Source organism: Enhydra lutris, unplaced genomic scaffold (assembly GCF_002288905.1).
Source record: "Enhydra lutris kenyoni isolate GAN:26980312 unplaced genomic scaffold, ASM228890v2 scaffoldscaffold5, whole genome shotgun sequence".
Lineage (NCBI taxonomy): Eukaryota > Metazoa > Chordata > Mammalia > Carnivora > Mustelidae > Enhydra > Enhydra lutris.
This window is the reverse complement of record NW_019154089.1, coordinates 34,597,267-34,615,822: the sequence shown is the minus strand read 5'-3', so window position 1 is coordinate 34,615,822 and position 18,556 is coordinate 34,597,267. Positions and strand designations below refer to the sequence as shown.

Genomic DNA, 18,556 nt, shown 5'->3' with positions numbered 1-18,556 from the left:
AATGTTTGAAAAGAAAGCCAAAGTTGGCAGCATCACAATTCCAGACTTCAAGCTCTAAGACAAAGCTGTAATCTTCAAGACAGTATGGTACTGGAACAAAAGCAGACACATAGATCAATGGAACAGAATAGAGGGCTCAAAAATGGACCCTCAACTCTATGGTCAACTAATCTTTGATAAAGCAGGAAAGAACGTTCAATGGAAAAAAGACCGTCTCTTCAACAAATGGTGTTGGGAAAATTGGGCAGCCACATGCGGAAGAATAAAACTGGACCATTTCCTTACACAAAACACAAAAATATACTAAAAATGGATAATGATCTCAATGTGAGAAAGGAATCCATCAAAATCCTTGAGCAGAACACAGGCAGCAACTTCTTTGACCTCAGCCACAGCACCTTCTTCGCCAAAGCATCCAGCCACAGCACCTTCATTGCTAAAGGCAAGGGAAGCAAGGGCAAAAATGATGTATTGGGACTCCATCAAGATCAAAAGCTTTTGCAGAGCAAAGGAAACAGTCAACAAAACCAAAAGACAACTTACAGAATGGGAGAAGATATTTGCAAATGACGTATCTGATAAAGGGCTAGTAACCAAAATGTATAAAGAACTTATCAAACTCTACACCCAAAGAACAAATAATCCAATCAAGAAATGGGCAGAAGACATGAACAGACATTTCTGCAAAGAAGACATCCAGATGCCTAACAGACACATAAAAAAGTGCTCAACATCACTCAGCATCAGGGAAATACAAATCAAAACCACGGTGAGATATCACCTCACACCTGTCAGAATGGCTAAAATCAACAAATCAGGAAATGAGATGTTGGCAAGGATATGGAGAAAGCATTTTGTCAAACTTTTGAATCTTTGCCAATCTGAAAGGTAAGTAATGGCATCTTCACAAATTATTGCAATAGGTGGACCAATAGAAAGGTACAGGCATGGTCTAGGTGACAATGGGAACAAAACTAGAGTCACAATATGTTCAGGAGAGAATAATCAGAGGACTTTGTGTAGCATCAAACACAGCGAGAAGAGGAGGTACCAATTGACTCTTAAAAACACTAAAATGTCCAGCCGCTGGGAGTCCCTGGAAGCAGTTCCGGGAAACCCAGAGGGCTGCTGGGATCGCGTCTCTGTCCATGAGGCGGGGAGGGGGTGGCACATGCGCCATTTTTAGTCGTTTTCTAAGCGCCTCGCGCTGATTCTCAAGGGCCCGACTTCCGGCCCCAGCTCTGCCCTGCAGCATAATAAAATGGCTAATCAGGTGAATGGTAATGCGGTACAGTTAAAAGAAGAGGAAGAACCAATGGATACTTCCAGTGTAACTCACACAGAACACTACAAGACACTGATAGAGGCAGGCCTCCCACAGAAGGTGGCAGAAAGACTTGATGAAATATTTCAGACAGGCTTGGTAGCTTATGTCAATCTTGATGAAAGAACAATTGATGCTCTCAGGGAATTTAATGTAGAAGGAGCTCTATCTGTACTACAGCAATTCAAGGAAAGTGACTTATCACATGTTCAGAACAAAAGTGCATTTTTATGTGGAGTTATGAAGACCTACAGTCAAAGGGAGAAACAGGGGAGCAAGGTGCAAGAGTCCACAAAGGGGTTGGATGAAGTGAAGATAAAGGCGTTGCTTGAAAGGACTGGCTATATTCTGGATGTAACCACAGGACAGAGGAAGTATGGTGGTCCTCCACCAACAGTGTGTACTCTGGTGTACAACCTGGCATTGGAACAGAAGTCTCTGTAGGTAAAATATCAAGAGATTTATATGAGGATGAGTTGGTACCCCTTTTTGAAAAGGCTGGTCCCATTTGGGATCTACGTCTTATGATGGATCCACTGTCTGGTCAGAACAGAGAGTATGCGTTTATCACCTTCTGCAGGAAGGAGGCTGCACAGGAGGCCATTAAGCTGTGTGACAGCTATGAAATTCGCCCCAGAAAACACCTTGGAGTGTGCATTTCTGTGGCAAACAACAGGCTTTTTGTTGGATCAATTCCAAAGAATAAGACTAAGGAAAACATTCTGGAAGAATTCAGTAAAGTCACAGAGGGTTTGGTGGATGTTATTCTCTATCATCAACCCGATGACAAAAAGAAGAATGAGGGGTTCTGCTTCCTTGAATATGAAGATTACAAGTCAGCAGCACAAGCCAGATGCCGGCTGATGAGTGGAAAAGTAAGTGTGGGGAAATGTAGTTACAGTTGAATGGGCTGACCCTGTGGAAGAACCAGATCCAGAAGTCATGGCTAAGGTGAAAGTTTTATTTGTGAGAAACTTGGCTACTATGGCGACAGAAGAAATATTGGAAAAGTCATTTTCTGAATTTGGAAAACTCGAACAAGTGAAGAAGTTGAAAGATTATGCATTTGTTCATTTTGAAGACAGAGGAGCAGCTGTTAAGGCCATGGATGAAATAAATGGCAAGGAGATAGAAGGGGAAGAAATTGAAATAGTCTTAGCCAAGCCACCAGACAAGAAAAGGAAAGAGTGCCAAGCTGTTAGACAGGCTTCCAGAAGTACTGCATATGAAGATTATTACTATCACCTTCCTCCTCGTATACCACCTCCAATTAGAGGTTAGGGTCATGGTGGGGGGAGAGGTGGATATGGCTACCCTCCAGGTTACTATGGCTATGAAGATTACTATGATGATTACTATGGTTATGATTATCACGACTATCGTGGAGGCTATGAAGATCCCTACTACGGCTTTGATGATGGCTATGCAGTAAGAGGAAGAGCAGGAGGAAGGGGAGGGCGAGGTGCTCCACCACCACCAAGGGGGCGGAGAGAACCACCTCCAAGAGGTAGAGCTGGCTATTCACAGAGGGGGGCACCTTTGGGACCACCAAGAGGCTCTAGGGGTGGTAGAGGGGTCCTGCAGAACAGCAGAGAGGCCGTGGTTCCTGTGGATCTCGGGGCAATCGTGGGGGCAACGTAGGAGGCAAGAGAAAGGCAGATGGGTACAACCAACCTGATTCCAAGCACCGTCAGACCAACAACCAACAGTACTGGGGTTCCCAACCCATCGCTCAGCAGCCGCTTCAGCAAGGTGGTGACTATTCTGGTAACTATGGTTACAATAATGACAACCAGGAATTTTATCAGGATACTTATGGGCAACAGTGGAAATAGACAAGTGAGGGCTTGAAAATGATATTGGCAAAATCTGATTGGCTCTAGATCTACATTCTTCAAAAAAAAATTGGCTTAACTGTTTCATCTTTAAGTAGCAGTTTGCTGCCATTTGTATTGGGTGAAGAAATCACTATTGTATGTATACTCAAGTCTTTTTATTTTTTTTCCTCTTTTCATAAATGCTCTTGGATATTATTGGGCTTGCAGCGTTCCCTTATTCTGGGGGTTACAATGCTTTTATCGTTTCAGGCTTCATTTTAGCTTCAAAAACAAGCTAAGCACACTATTAAATCATGATTTTGCAGAACCTTTGGTTTTGGACAGTTTCATTATTTTGGTTTGGGATAGATGACATAGGAGTATGGAGTATGCTGTAAATAAAAATCCAAGCTAGTGCTTTGTCTTAGTAGTTTTAAGAAATTAAAGCAAACTAATTTAAGTTTTCTTGTATTGAAAATAACCGATGATTGTATGTTTTGCATTCCTAGAAGTAGGTTAACTGTGTTTTTACATTGTTATAACTTCACACCTTTTGGAAATCTGCCCTACAAAATTTGTTTGGCTTAAACGTCAAAGCCGTGACAATTTGTTCTTTGATGTGATTGTATTTCCAATTTCTTGTTCATGTAAGATTTCAATAAAACTAAAAAATCTATTCAAAACAAAACAAAAAAACACTAAAAGGTAAGAAACATAGTTGTTTACTCATAGTTTCCTCCCCAGTCCCTACTCTTTAAAGAATAATTTTTTGTATGTTTCCCTCTCCTTGCATGGAACATCTTTGTCTTTCCCTTTTTTCTTTTGTGAAACTGTTTTATATGATTTTTTTTAAGTAGATGAAAATACCTTTAGTAAGGCAAAATGCACTAATGAGACTTGAATGGGTCACGATGAACATCTGGCATTTGAAATGTGTCTAAGGTTTTGTCTCTATAAGGCAAATTGTCTGGCTTCTCATCAGGGACTCTTACCTTCTCCTCCCTCTAATCCGAACTGAGCTAAATGGGGAACATAAATATGCCCTTGAAGTATAAATAGAGTGCTGGAGAAATTCATTAAGGAATACTGACTCTTTGGGTAGAAATATTGCAGCATAGGTTACATTTCTTGCAATTGTTTGCAACCTAATTGCTCTTTTCTTCCCATCCTAATGCTGTCAGTCTAAGGAATCATTCCCTTTGCTCACCCCCAGCTGCATACGCTGTGTTTGGTGGCACTTGTCTGCTTAACACTTATCCAAACCCTACTTGCCCTTCAAAGTTCATATTTTTCTAGATTCAGCTATATTCTCAGGAACTTCCCAACAAACTCTCAATACCCACATGGGCTTTTCTTATTTTAAGTACAAGGAGTGTAGAAAGCAATAGGGCAGGTGGTGGAGAGGGGAGGGAGACTGGAGTCAGGGGACAAAAACAATGGATTTAATTAGAAATACAAGACCTGGGCATTTCGGTTTGTTTTTGCTTTGACTCTGAAACTAAGGGAACTTTGTGGTTTTGAGATAATCACTTAACCTGAGTCTCACTTCACTCATGTATGAAATATAGAGAATAATGCCTGCCCTGCTCCTTCATGGGGTAAATTTAAAAAAGAAAACTTCATGGATATTTGGTCAAGAGTAGAAGTAATAGATAACCGTGAAAAAAAGTCAACCACGTTTGTATGTACCTGTCTTACACATGGATTTGTAGAATGCAAAGTTACATTCAGAAGTTCATATAGTGTCATTATTCAGTCCATACTTCAGAAGATAAAATGTGTTTTCCAATGAATACAATTTTAGAAGTTTGATTATGGTAAGAGCCTTTTTGAACTGAAATGTATTAAAAATGTCACATGCAATACACATACACACAGTATATATGCACATATGTACATTGCATAGTACATTACCTATATGGTAAAATTGTAGAAAACATTGCTATACTGGTAGATACCAGAAATTAAAGTTTACAAAAACAAAAAATACTTAATCAGAGTAATTTAAAAAAATACTGATTACTGGTACTTGAAGAAAAGTGGATTTAATTAGAGCAAGTGCAGGAAGTAGATACCTTTTGCAGAGATTCTGAAGGAGATTTCCAAACACTTAAATACATTTTAGCAGTTTAAAGCACACATTCATAATTATGCATTTGATTTCAGAGCTTTGTTGATACAGGCAAATAGACACTAGTCTTTTTCATGTTGTCTTGCTGAAAGGTGGAGTAGTAAAATAAGAGAGGGAAGTTGTTTCCTAACACATTATTATGAAGTAGAAGGATAAAACAAAGATTTAAAAGATTAATTTCAGGGGCGCCTGGGTGGCTCAGTGGATTAAGCCGCTGCCTTCAGCTCAGGTCATGATCTCAGTGTCCTGGGATCAAGCCCCGCGTCGGGCTCTTTGCTCGGTGGGGAGCCTGCTTCTCTCTCTCTCTCTCTCTCTCTGCCTGACTCTCTGCCTACTTGTGATCTCTCTCTCTGTCAAATAAATAAATAAAATCTTTAAAAAAAAAAAAAGATTAATTTCAAAGCTACCACTTATTGAAGGATTACAATGAACCAGATAAATGCTCTTCTTATACTAAGTACTAATATTTCTGCATGCTTACTTCTATTTATGGTCAACTTTTCTACCAAAGAATAACATACCTATTTTTAAAAATGCACAAATCATGAGTGCCCACCTTGATAAATTTTTGTAATTAGAATTCACTTGGTATGTAACTAGCACCCAGAGGAAGAAACAGCAAATTACTCAGAGAAGTCTTCCTTGTTCAGCCTTTCCAGTCACAATCCCCCTGCCATGAATAAGCACTGTCCTGGTTTCTAAAACTACAGGGAAATGAGACTAGTTTTTGAACATTATATAAATGCAAGCACACAGTATGCGCTGTTATGTGTCTGGCTTCTTTTGCCATTTTGTGTATTATAGTCATCCATGATTTTGCATGTAGCTGTAATATGTTTATTCTTTTTTTTTTTTTAAGATTTTTATTTATTTATTTGACAGAGAGAGATCACAAGCAGGCAGAGAGAGGAAGGGAAACAGGCTCCCCGCTGAGCAGAGAGCCTGATGCGGGGCTCGATCCCAGGACCCTGGGATCATGACCTGAGCCGAAGGCAGAGGCTTAAACCACTGAGCCACCCAGATGCCCCAATATGTTTATTCTTATTGTTACACAAACATAGCTGCTTTGATGAATTATCTGCTCACATCTTTATTTTTTTTTTATGTGTGTGTCTGACTTTAACTTATTGATTCGTAGAGTCCTTACTTATACAGAACTATATATATGTGTGTGTGTGTGTGTGTGTGTGTGTGTGTATAGTTATATAGTTATATATCCCAGGTCTATATATATCTTATATATAGCTCATATATAACTACGTATATATGTATGTATATGTATAACATGTATAACTATACACATATAAGACACACATGTATATATACATATATATAACACATATATACCCATATATAGGTTATTATTTTTTCCTACTCCGTGGTGTCTATTTATTTTGCTCTTGGTATCTACTACCATTAAGAAAGTCCAACTTCTGGGACGCCTGGTGGCTCAGTTATTCAGTGTCTGCCTTTGGCTCAGGTCATGATCCCAGGGTCGTGGGATGGAACCCCATATCAGGCTTCCTGCTTGGTGGTGGAAAGCCTGCTTCTTCGTCCCCCACTGCCCCTACCTGTGTTCCCTCTCTGGCTGTGTCTCTCTCTCTGTCAAATAAATAAAATCTTAAAAAAAAAAAAAGTATTATACTTTGTATAATACTTGTATAATACTTGATTACATTAAAAAGTAGAAACTTTTACTTTTATCATGCTTTTATGTCTGCCTTGTGCTGTTTTTATCCCTATTTACAGAATTTTGTCTAGTCCAAGGTCATGAAGCTATTTTGCTATATTTCCTCTAGAAGCTTTCTTTCTTTCCTTCTTACCTTTCTATATTTGTTTTCACTTACATAGACACACATAGACAATTATCTGGAATTGATTTTTGGCATGGTGAGAAGTTTGGGGCTAAATTTCATGCTTTCCCATACTGGAACTTGTGTTAGTTTCATATTGCTGCTTAACACGTTACCACAAACTTGATGGCTTAAAACAACACAGATTTATATCTTATAATTATCTAGATCAGAAGTCTGACATGAGTCTCACCTAGCTGATGTCAATTTATTGCAGGGCTGTGGGCTGTATATCCTTCTGGACATCCTAAGAGAGAATCCATTTCTTTGCCTTTTCACACCTCCATCTTCAAAGCCAGCAACAGGGGCCAGATTTTTCTATAGTACATCACTCTTCTGTAGTTGGATCTCCCTCTGGCTCTGCCACGGTGAAGTGTCAACTTTGTCATAAAATAAATACAGCATTTTTAATTTTTTTGTTTCAGTGGTCTTTTTGTACATTCTTACCTTAATAACCTATTGAGTTTATTACTGCACTTTGTAATAAATTTGTTTAGTAGTTCGGTCTTCCAACTTCATTCCTCCTCAAGACTGTCTTGGTTCTTTGTCTGTCCATATAAATTTTCAAGTCAGCTTATTGATTTTGACAAATTGGTACTATTCAAATTGCAGTGTTCAGTGAGGGAACACTGACATTTTTATATATTGATTTTCCCATTGCATATGCACAGTATCTTCCTAAAATTGAGGAGGGAGGGTATCTTTACTTTCCCTTAATAAAGCTTTCTATTCTTTGTATAGAGGTCATTCACAACTTTTATGGATTTTTCCCCCACCTACTTGATATTTTTAAACAATTTTAAATTGTATCCTTTTTAAAAAGTTGAAATTTTTATATTTATCTTATATCTAGAGACATTGCTATATTAACTTTTATTTTATCTGCAGATTCATTTGGATTTTATATGTATACCAGTATGTTGTCTGTTGTCTGAACAGTTTGATTTCTCCCAATCTAATATTTTACTTTTTTCGTTCCATTTGCATTGCCTAAAACTTCCACCAAAATGTTGAAGAGTGCTGATAATAGGTATTATTGTCTCATTCTTGATGCAAGAGAGAAAGCTTTCAATAGTTCACCATGAAGTATATATGTATTTTCTGTATGTACTTCATAGGCGTATGTATGTTCTTTCTGTATGCATGTACTTTCTGTATGTACTTTCATAGGTGCTCTTATCTGATGGGAAATATTTTCTGTATATTTCTTGTTGAGAATATATATATATATATATATATATATATATACGTATATATGCATTGAATGTTATCAAATATTTTCTTCTATTATGATAATGGTATTTCTCTAATTCTTTTAAAAAGGTGATTTTTCACTAATTGGTTTTCAAAAATTAAACATATAATGCATTCTTGGGACATACCTAGTATGTTACCAGCTATATTCTTCTTCTGTACTGCTGGACTCAAATTTCTAATATTTTATTTAGGAAATTTTATCCCTATGTTCATAGGAGATGTTGGTCTGTAATTTTCTGTTTTTACAATGTTCTCTTCTAGTATTGTTATCAAGGTTGCTCTGGCCTTTTAAAATAAATATGAAATGTTTCTTTTCCTTTCTCTTGCTTCAGTACGTGTAGATTGGTTTTATTTCTCTGTATTATATTCGAAGTATTCAGTGAGTCCATTTGAGATAGGAACTTTCCTTGGAGAAGACTTTTAATAATAGTTTCAATATATTTAATAGTATCAGAACTATCCAATTACTCTATCATTCTGCTATCAGTTTTGGTAAATTGTTTTTTACTGGGAATTTTCGATTGAATTTAAATTTTATAATGTCCATAAGGTATTATATTTTAAAATTCTGTGGGATTAGTACTAATATCATGTTATTTCTGATTTTGGTAATTTGTGCTTTTTTTCCTTGATAAACCTTGCTAGGTTTTTATTATTTATTATTTTTTTCCATTAACCAACTTTTTGTTTATATAATTTTCCCTCCACATCTATTTTTCTATTTCACTACTTTGACACTAACTTCTGTTATTTCTTTGCTTCTGCATTTTTTTGGGGATTGAGTTGCTACTCTTTTCTAATTTAATAAAGGATATTTTAATACTGATTTTTCTGCCCTTCTTTCATTTTTGGGATTTAATCACACAACATAAATGCCACCATTTTAAATTGTGCAATTCAGTGATTTTATTCACTATGTTGTATAATCATCCCCACTATCTAATTTCAGCATACTTCTTTAACAAACCTATTAGCAATCACTTCCCATTCCCACCTCCACTGATTCATTGGCAATCATGAATCAACTGTCTATGGATTTGCCTATACTTTGATATTTCAAAAAAATGCAATCACACAATATGTGGCCTTTTGCGCCTGTTTCTATCACTTCAGCAATAATTTATTCAAGGCTCATCCATGTTGTACCATGTAACGTACCTAATTCCTTTTTATGCCTGGATAATATTCCATTGTATAGATATACCAAATTTGTTTATCCATTCATCAATGGATGAAAATTTAGGTGGTTTTTACCTTTGTCTGTTATGAATAATGCTGCTATGAACATTTAAACACAAGTTTTTGTATGACTACATTTTCAATTGTCTTGGGTTTGTAACTAGGAGTGGAATCTCTGGGTTGTATCATCAATGGACATAATTTTTTGAAGAACTGACAAATTGTTTACCATAGTCATGGCAGCACCATTTTACATTCTCATTAGTTATGTTTGAGAGCTCCATTTTCCCCACATCCTCAAGAACACTCTTATCATCTTGTTGATTACAGTTATCCTACTGGGTGTGAAGTGGTATCTCAATGTGGTTTTGATTTGGATTTCCTGTGCCTAATAATGGTGAACGTATTTTATAGGCTAATTGATCATTTGTATATCTTCACTGGAGATGTAGAGTTTCAAATCCTTTGCCTATTTTTTAACTGGACTATTGGCATTTTTATTATTTATTGGGAAAAGTTCTATATATATTCTAAATTCAAGTTTCTGATCAGATGCATAATTTCTAAGTATTTTTTCCCATTCTGTGGGTTGTTTTTCCCATTCTGTGGGACATCTCTTTTGAAGTCCCAAAGTTTTTAATTTTGATGAAGTTCTGTGTATCTATTTTATATGCAGTTGTTTATGCTCTTGCTGTTATACCTAAGAAACTGTTGCCCTATTCATCATCCTATAGATCTACATTCAAATTTCCCTCTAAGAGTTTCACTGTTCTAGCTCTTGATTTAGACTTTCAATCCATTTTGGGTCAGTTTTTTAATGGTGTGAGATAGAAGTCCAAATTTATTCTTTTGTAGATGAATATCCAGTTGTTTCAGCACCCTTTGTTCAAAAGACTATTTCTTCATTAATTGGTGTTGGCACCCTTACCAAAAATCAATTGACCATGGATGTTCATTTCTAGATTCTCAAATTCTAATGCACTGGTTTATATATCTATCCTTAGATTGGTACCACACTGCCCTGATACTGTAACTTTGTTGTAAGTTTTGAAATTAGGAAGTTTAAGTTCTCCAATTTTATTCTTCTTTATCAATATTATTGCATTGCCATATGAATTTTAAGAAAAATGTATTTTGTTTCTGCATAAATACACAAAAATGCAGGTGGAAAAATTTTTTTTAAGATTTTATTTATTTGGGGCCCCTGGGTGGCTCAGTGGGTTAAAGCCTCTGTCTTTGAGCTAAAGCTAAAGCTCAGGTCATGATTCCAGGGTCCTGGGATCCAGCCCCGTGTTGGGCTCTCTGCTCGGTGGGGAGTCTGCTTCCCCCTTCTCTCTGTCTCTGCCTAATGCTCTGCCTACTTGTGTTCTGTCTGTCAAATAAATAAATAAGATCTTTAAAAAAAAAAAAAGATTTTATTTATTTATTTATTTAAGAGAGAGAGAGAGAGAGAGAGAGTAAAGGGGGAGAGGCAGAGGGAGAGAGAATGTCAGGCCCAGAGCCTGATGTGGGGCTCAGTCCTATGACCCCCACTCATAACTTGAGCCTAAATCAAGAGTTGGACACTTCATCAACTGAGCCACCCAGCTGTACCAGCAGTTAAAAATTTGATAGGGATTACATTGAATCTGAAGATCAACTTGTGGATGATTGCTATCTCAATAATGTGAGCTCCCCTCATAAACATGAATATTTTCCATTTATTTAGAACTGCCTCAGTTTCTTTTGATAATAGATATCAGTTTACAAGTACTGCACTTCTAAAAAATATTCTCAAGTACTTTATTCTAAATGGAATGTTACCTCAATTTCCTTTTCAAATTGTTAATTGTTAGTACATAGAAATACAACCAGTTTTTGATCTTTTATCCTGAATCTTTGCTTAATCATTTATTAAAACACTAATAATTTTTTGTGGGTTCTTTAGGATTTTCTAAATATAAGATTGTGTCATCTCCAAATGACAAATTTTACTTCTTCCTCTCCAATCTGAATCACTTTCTTTCTTTTTTCTCCCTAATTGATTTACCTAGAATCTCCAGTACTATGTTTAATAGAAGTAGTGAGAATAGATATGTGTCCTGTTCCAGGTTTTAGGAGGAAATCTTTCAGTCTTTCACCATTAAGTCTGATGATAGCTTTGGGTTTTTCACAGATGCTCATTATCATGCTTAGGAAATTCATTTTCCTAATAATTTGAGTGTGGTTTTTTTTTTTTTAATCATGAAAGGTTAGTTTGTCAAATGCTTTTTCTGCATTTATTGAAATAGTTATGTAGGATTGTTCTCCCTTTATTTTATTAATATGGTATATTACACTGGTTAATTTTCATATATTGAACCAACCTTGAATTCCAGGTAGAAATCCCATTGGGTGATTATGTAAGATTTCTTTTGGTTTTGTTTTTTTCAAATATGCTGTCTCCTTTTTCTAATTTATGAATTTAAGGCTGTCATTTTCCTATTAAGGGCTCTTTTAACATCCCATAAAATTTCACAAGCATTGTCATTAAGTGTTTTAAAAGATTTCCTAATGTTTTAGGAACATTAAACACCCAAGGCTCTTTGGGTGGCTCAGTTGGTTAAGCAGCTGCCTTCAGCTCAGGTCATAATTTCAGGGTTCTGGGACTGAGCCCCACATTGGGCTGCCTGCCAGCAGACAGCCTGCTTCTCTCTCCCTCTGCCTGTTGCTCTGCTTACTTGTGCTCTCTCTCTGTCAAATAAATAAATAAAATCTTTTTAAAAAATTTCCTAATCTTAATTTTTATTTCTTGGAAATTTGCTTATTCAGATGTGCTCTGATAATTTTTAAACATTCAAGGATTTGGGGTTTTATTATATTTTGTCTAATTTCCTCCATAGTTTAAAAAGAAACTATAAATTCAAACTTCAAATTGGTTGAAACTGATTAAATTGCCTTGAAATTGGTCAATATTAGCAAATATTACAGGTAGACTTAAAAATGTTTTTCAGTTGTTTGTTGCATATATGTGTGTACTTTATTAACTATGTTATGAGAATCTTTTGTATAATTACTGACTTTTTTGTTCTATCCATTACTAAGAGATATTAAAAATCTCTTAACGATTAGTGTTGATTTGGCTAACTCTTCTTTTTTTCTGTATGCCAGATTCTTTTGTGTGTTTCATAGTTTGAAGCTATGTTTACTTTGTGTGTGAATGTGTATGAGTTGTCATTTATCACAACAAAATGTTCCACTTCAGCTCTAATGATTCTTCTTTTAAATTTTACACTGATATAGTATAATTATACTCATTCTCTTTGGTTAGGGTTTGTATAGTACATTTTCTTTCAGACTTTAGATTTTATTTTTTCTGGCTTCTATTATTTAAAGTTTATTTCTTATAAGCAGCAGCATATCATGTTTTTAAGTCCAGTTTGACAAATTTAATCTTTTAAATAAAATATTTAGTTCATTCAGATGCAATGTTGCCACTCAAATATTTAGGCTTAAATATATCATTTACTGTTTTCTGTCTTATCTTGCCATCTTAAAATTAATCTAGCATTGTTTTACTGATTTTTCCCCATATTCTTTTTCATTCTGTCATTTGTTATGCATTTTAAATTACCCTAGACATGCTAATATACATTACTGATTTATTAGCATTTATCATAAATGAGTGCCTTTTCCACTTTCTAAACAGTTAAGGTACCTTAAAACACTCTTATATCATTTACTTGCCTCATGCCTTTTGTACTATTGCTATCATATATTTAAATTAAATTCTATCTATTTAAAACTCCAGAATACATTGTCATTGTTATTTTAATGTCAATATTTTCTTAGTGTTGTCTATATATTTACTTTTTCTGTGTTCTTCACCCTTCTGTATTTCCATGTTTTTGGTTTATTTTTGTTCTGCCGAAATATATCCCTTTTACTGAATGTCAGACATTGTATATTAAAAATTTCAGAGATTCAGGATGATAGTGTCTTTTTTCCACAGATGACTTAGTCCTCTTATTGGCAGGTAGTTAAACAAGGGACATGGACACGAGCACCTGGATTGAGCCAGGAATGGCAGATTTTCATGGCTGTTTTAGTCTTTGTAAGCCCTACTCTATTTTGTTTTGCTTACTCCTACGGCTTAGTTCTTCAAGGCCTTCAACTTAAAGCCAGGATATTTATACAGCCCACCTCTTTGGGAAACCTCAAGTCGAATTACTGGGCTGATAGCTCTACCTATCTTCCCAGTTTCTCCCTTCTGTTTGGCTAGTCAAACTTTCTCTGTACAGTTCAGAAAGCAAATTCACTGAGGATGTCATGCCCAGTTACTTCCTTGTGGTCTTACTTTTTTTTCTGAGAACTAGCTTCTAAAGTCCTAGATGCCATGGCTGGTCTTCAAGGCCTTCAATTGCCTTTTTAAATTTGATTTGATTTCTATAATTGTTCTCAATATGAAGGTTAGGATATTAAGTTGCTCTCTCTCATAACCAAAAATGGAATTCTTTCTTTTGTTACATCTTATAATATTCTATAACATGTTTGTTATTACTATCATTTGACAGATGAAAAAACTGGATCTAAATAAAGTGATATAACTTACTTAAGGTCGTACAAGTGAGTGGTAAAGCTATTCTTATTTTTCCTATTTTAAAAACTGCGCTATTTATTTACAAAGCAATATTATGAGATGAAATATAAAGAGATTCTGAAACAGAGTTAGAATGTGGTATACTGGGATGCCTGGGTGGCTCAGTTGGTTAAGCTGCTGCCTTCAACTCAGGTCATGATCTCAGGGTCCTGGGATTGAGTCCCACATCGGGCTCCTTGCTCAGCAAGGAGCCTGCTTCTCTCTCTGCCTCTGCCTGATGCTCTGCCTGCTTGTGTTCTTCCTCTCTCTCTGACAAATAAATAAAATATATAAAAAAAAAAAGAATGTGATATACTATAAGAATAAGAAAGAAAATAGTAGAGAAACTCAAGGTCTCTGAGCCACTCACTAACTGGAACCCTGGGTCCACCATGACTTGGTGGCAGTGTTAGTAGGGAGAGACAGCTTTTAAGCATTCATCATAAGATGCTCCCAAATTAGATAATCATAATTTAGGTAATGCTTATATGACTTCTTCACTCAGATATATTAGACATTTCTTAAAAATGCAAATTATTTACTCTACTTGTTAGTACTACTACTAATCAGGCCAAACACAGCATTGTGTAGAACTATGAATAATTATTTAATGGCAATATATTTAACTGAACTACAGTGGCAGCCTTGCCCTTATTGGCAGTCTACGCTTTAAAACCTAAATACATAAATCAATGTTTCTATTACAAAACTATGGTAAATAAAACAGTATATACCTAACAAAAATAGACACACAGAGCAATGGAACAGAATCAAGAGCTCACACATAGGATCAACAAATATTTGATAAAGAGTCAAGAATATTCAACAGGGAAAGGATATTTTTTAGTAAATGGTATTAAGAAAACTGAATAACTGCCTGAAAAAGAATGAAATTGGACCCTTTCACTACTCATAAAAATTAACTCAAAATGAATTAAAGACTTAAATGTAAGAAAACAGAGGGGGAAAAATGTTTTTCCCCAACTCTTTGACACTAGTCTTGACAATGATTTTTTTGACTAGGATACCAAAAGCACAAGCAGCAAAAGTAAAAATAAAAGAGTCAAATTATATAAAATTAAAAAGGATCTGGATAGCAAAAGAAATAGTAAACAAAATGAAAAGCCAACCTATGAAATGGGAGAAAATAATTTCAAATAATATATCTAATAAGTGATTATTAGCCAAAATATGCAACTCAATACCCAAAATAAATAATCCAATTTAAAAAATGGGCAGAGGGCCTGAGTAGACATTTTTCCAAAGAAGATACACAAATAAAAAACAAGTATATCAAAAAATGCTCCAAGGGAGGAGGGGCAAGATGGCAGAGAAGTAGGAGACCCTATAACCCCTAAAGTGAGCTAATTACCAGAACACTCTGAACACCCATGAAATCAGCCTGAGATATAGGATTACACACTTCTGGATCTCTATGGGAGCAGAAGACACCCAGTGGAGAGGTAAAGCCTACTGGAAACAATCGGACTGATATCAGAGGATAAACAGAATGGGGAGGGAGCCACCAGAAGCGACCCATTGGAAAGTAATACCCCAGTAAAAGAGTGTCCTGTGACTGGGGACCAGCATTAACTTGGAGTCTGGTTAAAAGCACTCAAAAAGAGCAAAAGATCTTAAAGGGCAACTGGTGGAATTGGGCAGTCATGGGCACAGGCTTAAGCCCACAGACCCAGGATGGCCACTGTCTATGACCACCCATGCCAGAGAGAGTATGGCAGAGCCCCTGGGGTTATGCAGCTTGCATCATGGCTTGCTGGGAACACTCCCACCCCCACATGAAGGAATCTGGTGACGGTATCAGCCTGCACTCCCTAGAACTTTTGCGCACTGCACATCTGGGTTCTGACCCACTCCCTGCCAGCCCTGAGAAAGCTCCATCCTGGAGCTAGCTGGTGGTCTCTAGGACCAGTTCAGATCTGGACTCTCCCAGCTGGGGCCTGAAGGAACTCAGTGCGATCTCCTTCAGTAGCAACTTGAGGTCTGGACTCCAGACAGCAATCCCAGCAAAGGCAGCCACCCAAAGTGGGCTCCCTGAACCAATATTGCTTGCAGTTTTAGGTGCAAGGGGGTGCAGAGACAAGTGGCCACTGCAGGCGACTCCTGAGATGGTGGCTGGGGACATGCACTACCTGTGGGAGGTTGCACGGCTCAGCGGGGTTTGCAGAGAGGGAGTCTGTGTTCAGGACAACCCAGAGGGAAGCAAACTGAGGCTTCTTTCTGAAACGGAGCTCTCGGTGCAGTTTGCTTTCCACTACACCTCCAAAAAGCCACAAAAAGCTGCCAAAGAACAAAAACCTCCAGAGAACAAAAACCTCCAGAGCCTGAAAAACTGGTTTCCACAGAGCCCAGCCCCATGATGGGGGCAGGAGGACTCAACCCAAGCGAGACTGCCTGAAAACCAATGCGGCAGGCCCCTCCCCCAGAAGGCAAGCCAAAAGAATGAGAGGACAACTACCACAGGGTTCCCATAAAACTGTAAAACCTCAATATAAGGGGAAACAATATATTAAGCTCCTGGTATTGCCCTAAAGCCTGTATATTTCATAGATACAACTTTTATTTTTAATCCATTCTCACTATTCTTGCTCTTTTTAATTTTTTTAACCTACTTACCATTACAACTAGAGGTTCAATACAATGCATTTCATAATAACATTTTAACTTGGACTTTTTCCATACATATACCTGTGTTTTACTTTTTCTTTTCTTTTTTTAAAAATATGCATATAGATATAAGCTTCAAGGTAATCCTCTTTCCCTAATCAATACTACCCCTATATATAAACAAGTTTTAATCTCCCTTTATCTCTGGAGAGTTGAATCCCTTAACAAGATATCAAGAAAATACACCCAGGAATAATCAAAATAACCTTCTTTGCCTATATTGAAGATCACCCTCCAATCTTTTTCTTCTATCAGTGTTTCTGTGTATTTGTTTTTGTTTGGTATTATATAAAACCTATCCTTGGGGTTCATTTTGGCTGGGTTCTTTTTTTTTTTTCCCCTTGTCATTTACTTTTGTCAGTCTTTTTGTTTGTCCGTTTTTGTTTGTTTACCTTATACATCTTACCTTTGGGGCCCATTCTGGCTGGGTCTTCTCTTTTTTCTTCTCTCTTACTTTTTTTTCTTTTTTCTTTCTTTTTGGTGGTGACTTCTGATTGTTCAGAAGCGTTCCAGGTGCACCTTGCCTGGATTGTGATTGATATATTCAGCTACACATCCCCTCAACCACCTCTCACCAAAATGACTAGAAGGAAGAACACCCAATAGAGGAAAAATTCAGAGACTGTGCCCTCTCCATAAGTACTATTGGATATGGACATAAATAGTATGTCAGAAAGGGAATTCAGGGTAACAATTATCTATGCAATGTCTAGGTTGGATTAAAATCATTAGTGACAACATAGAATCTCTAAGGGCAAAAGTGAAAACCTCCTGGAAAGAAGCTAAAAATGCCATCAATGAGATCCAATCTAATCTAAATACTCTAACAGCTAAGGTAACTGAGGCAGAAGATAGAATTAGTGATCTAGAGGACGAAGTGATAGAGAAAAAGGATCAGGAGGAGGCATGGAAGAAACAGCTTGAGGCCATGGAAACAGATTAGGAAAATAAATGACGCCATAAAATGTTCCAAAGTCAGAATTATTGGGATCCCTGAGGGGGTGGAGAGAGAGAGAGAAGACTAGAAGATACAGTTGAACAAAGTCTGGATGATGTTTAAAAGAATATGTGAGGGGCGCCTGGGTGGCTCAGTGGGTTGGGGCCTCTGCCTTCAGCTCAGGTCATGATCCCAGGTCCTGGGATCGAGCCCCGCATCGGGCTCTCTGCTCAGCAGGGAGCCTGCTTCCTCCTCTCTCTCTCTCTGCCTGCCTCTCTGCCTACTTGTGATCTCTCTCTCTGTCAAATAAATAATAATAATAATAATAAAAAAGAATATGTGACACCAAGCCGGCACTACAAGAAATATTAAGGGGGGTTCTATAGAAGAAGAAAGAACCCAAGAGTGACATAGAACAGAAATTTACAGAGACAATCTATAGAAACAAGGACGTCACAGGCAACATGATGTCAATAAAAGCATATCTTTCAATAATCACTCTCAACATGAGTGGCCTAACTGCTCCCATAAAGTGGCAAAGGGTTGCGCATTGGATAAAACAACAGGACCCGTCCATATGTTGTCTACAAGAGACCCATTTGGAACCTAAGGATACATCCAGACTGAAAGTGGAAGGATGGAGAAGCATCTTTCATGCCAAGGGCCTCAAAAGAAAGCTGGGGTAGCGATTTTCATATAAGATAAATTAGATTTTAACCTAAAGATTGTAGTCAGAGATAAAGAAGGACACTGCATCATTCTTAAAGGGCCTATCC

The 18,556-nt window shown here is 36.9% G+C and overlaps 1 pseudogene; it reads left to right on the top strand.

Moving 5' to 3' along the window:
• Positions 1–1,250: 1,250 nt before the first annotated feature.
• LOC111141147 lies at positions 1,251–3,295 on the top strand (annotated as a pseudogene).
• Positions 3,296–18,556: the final 15,261 nt, after the last annotated feature.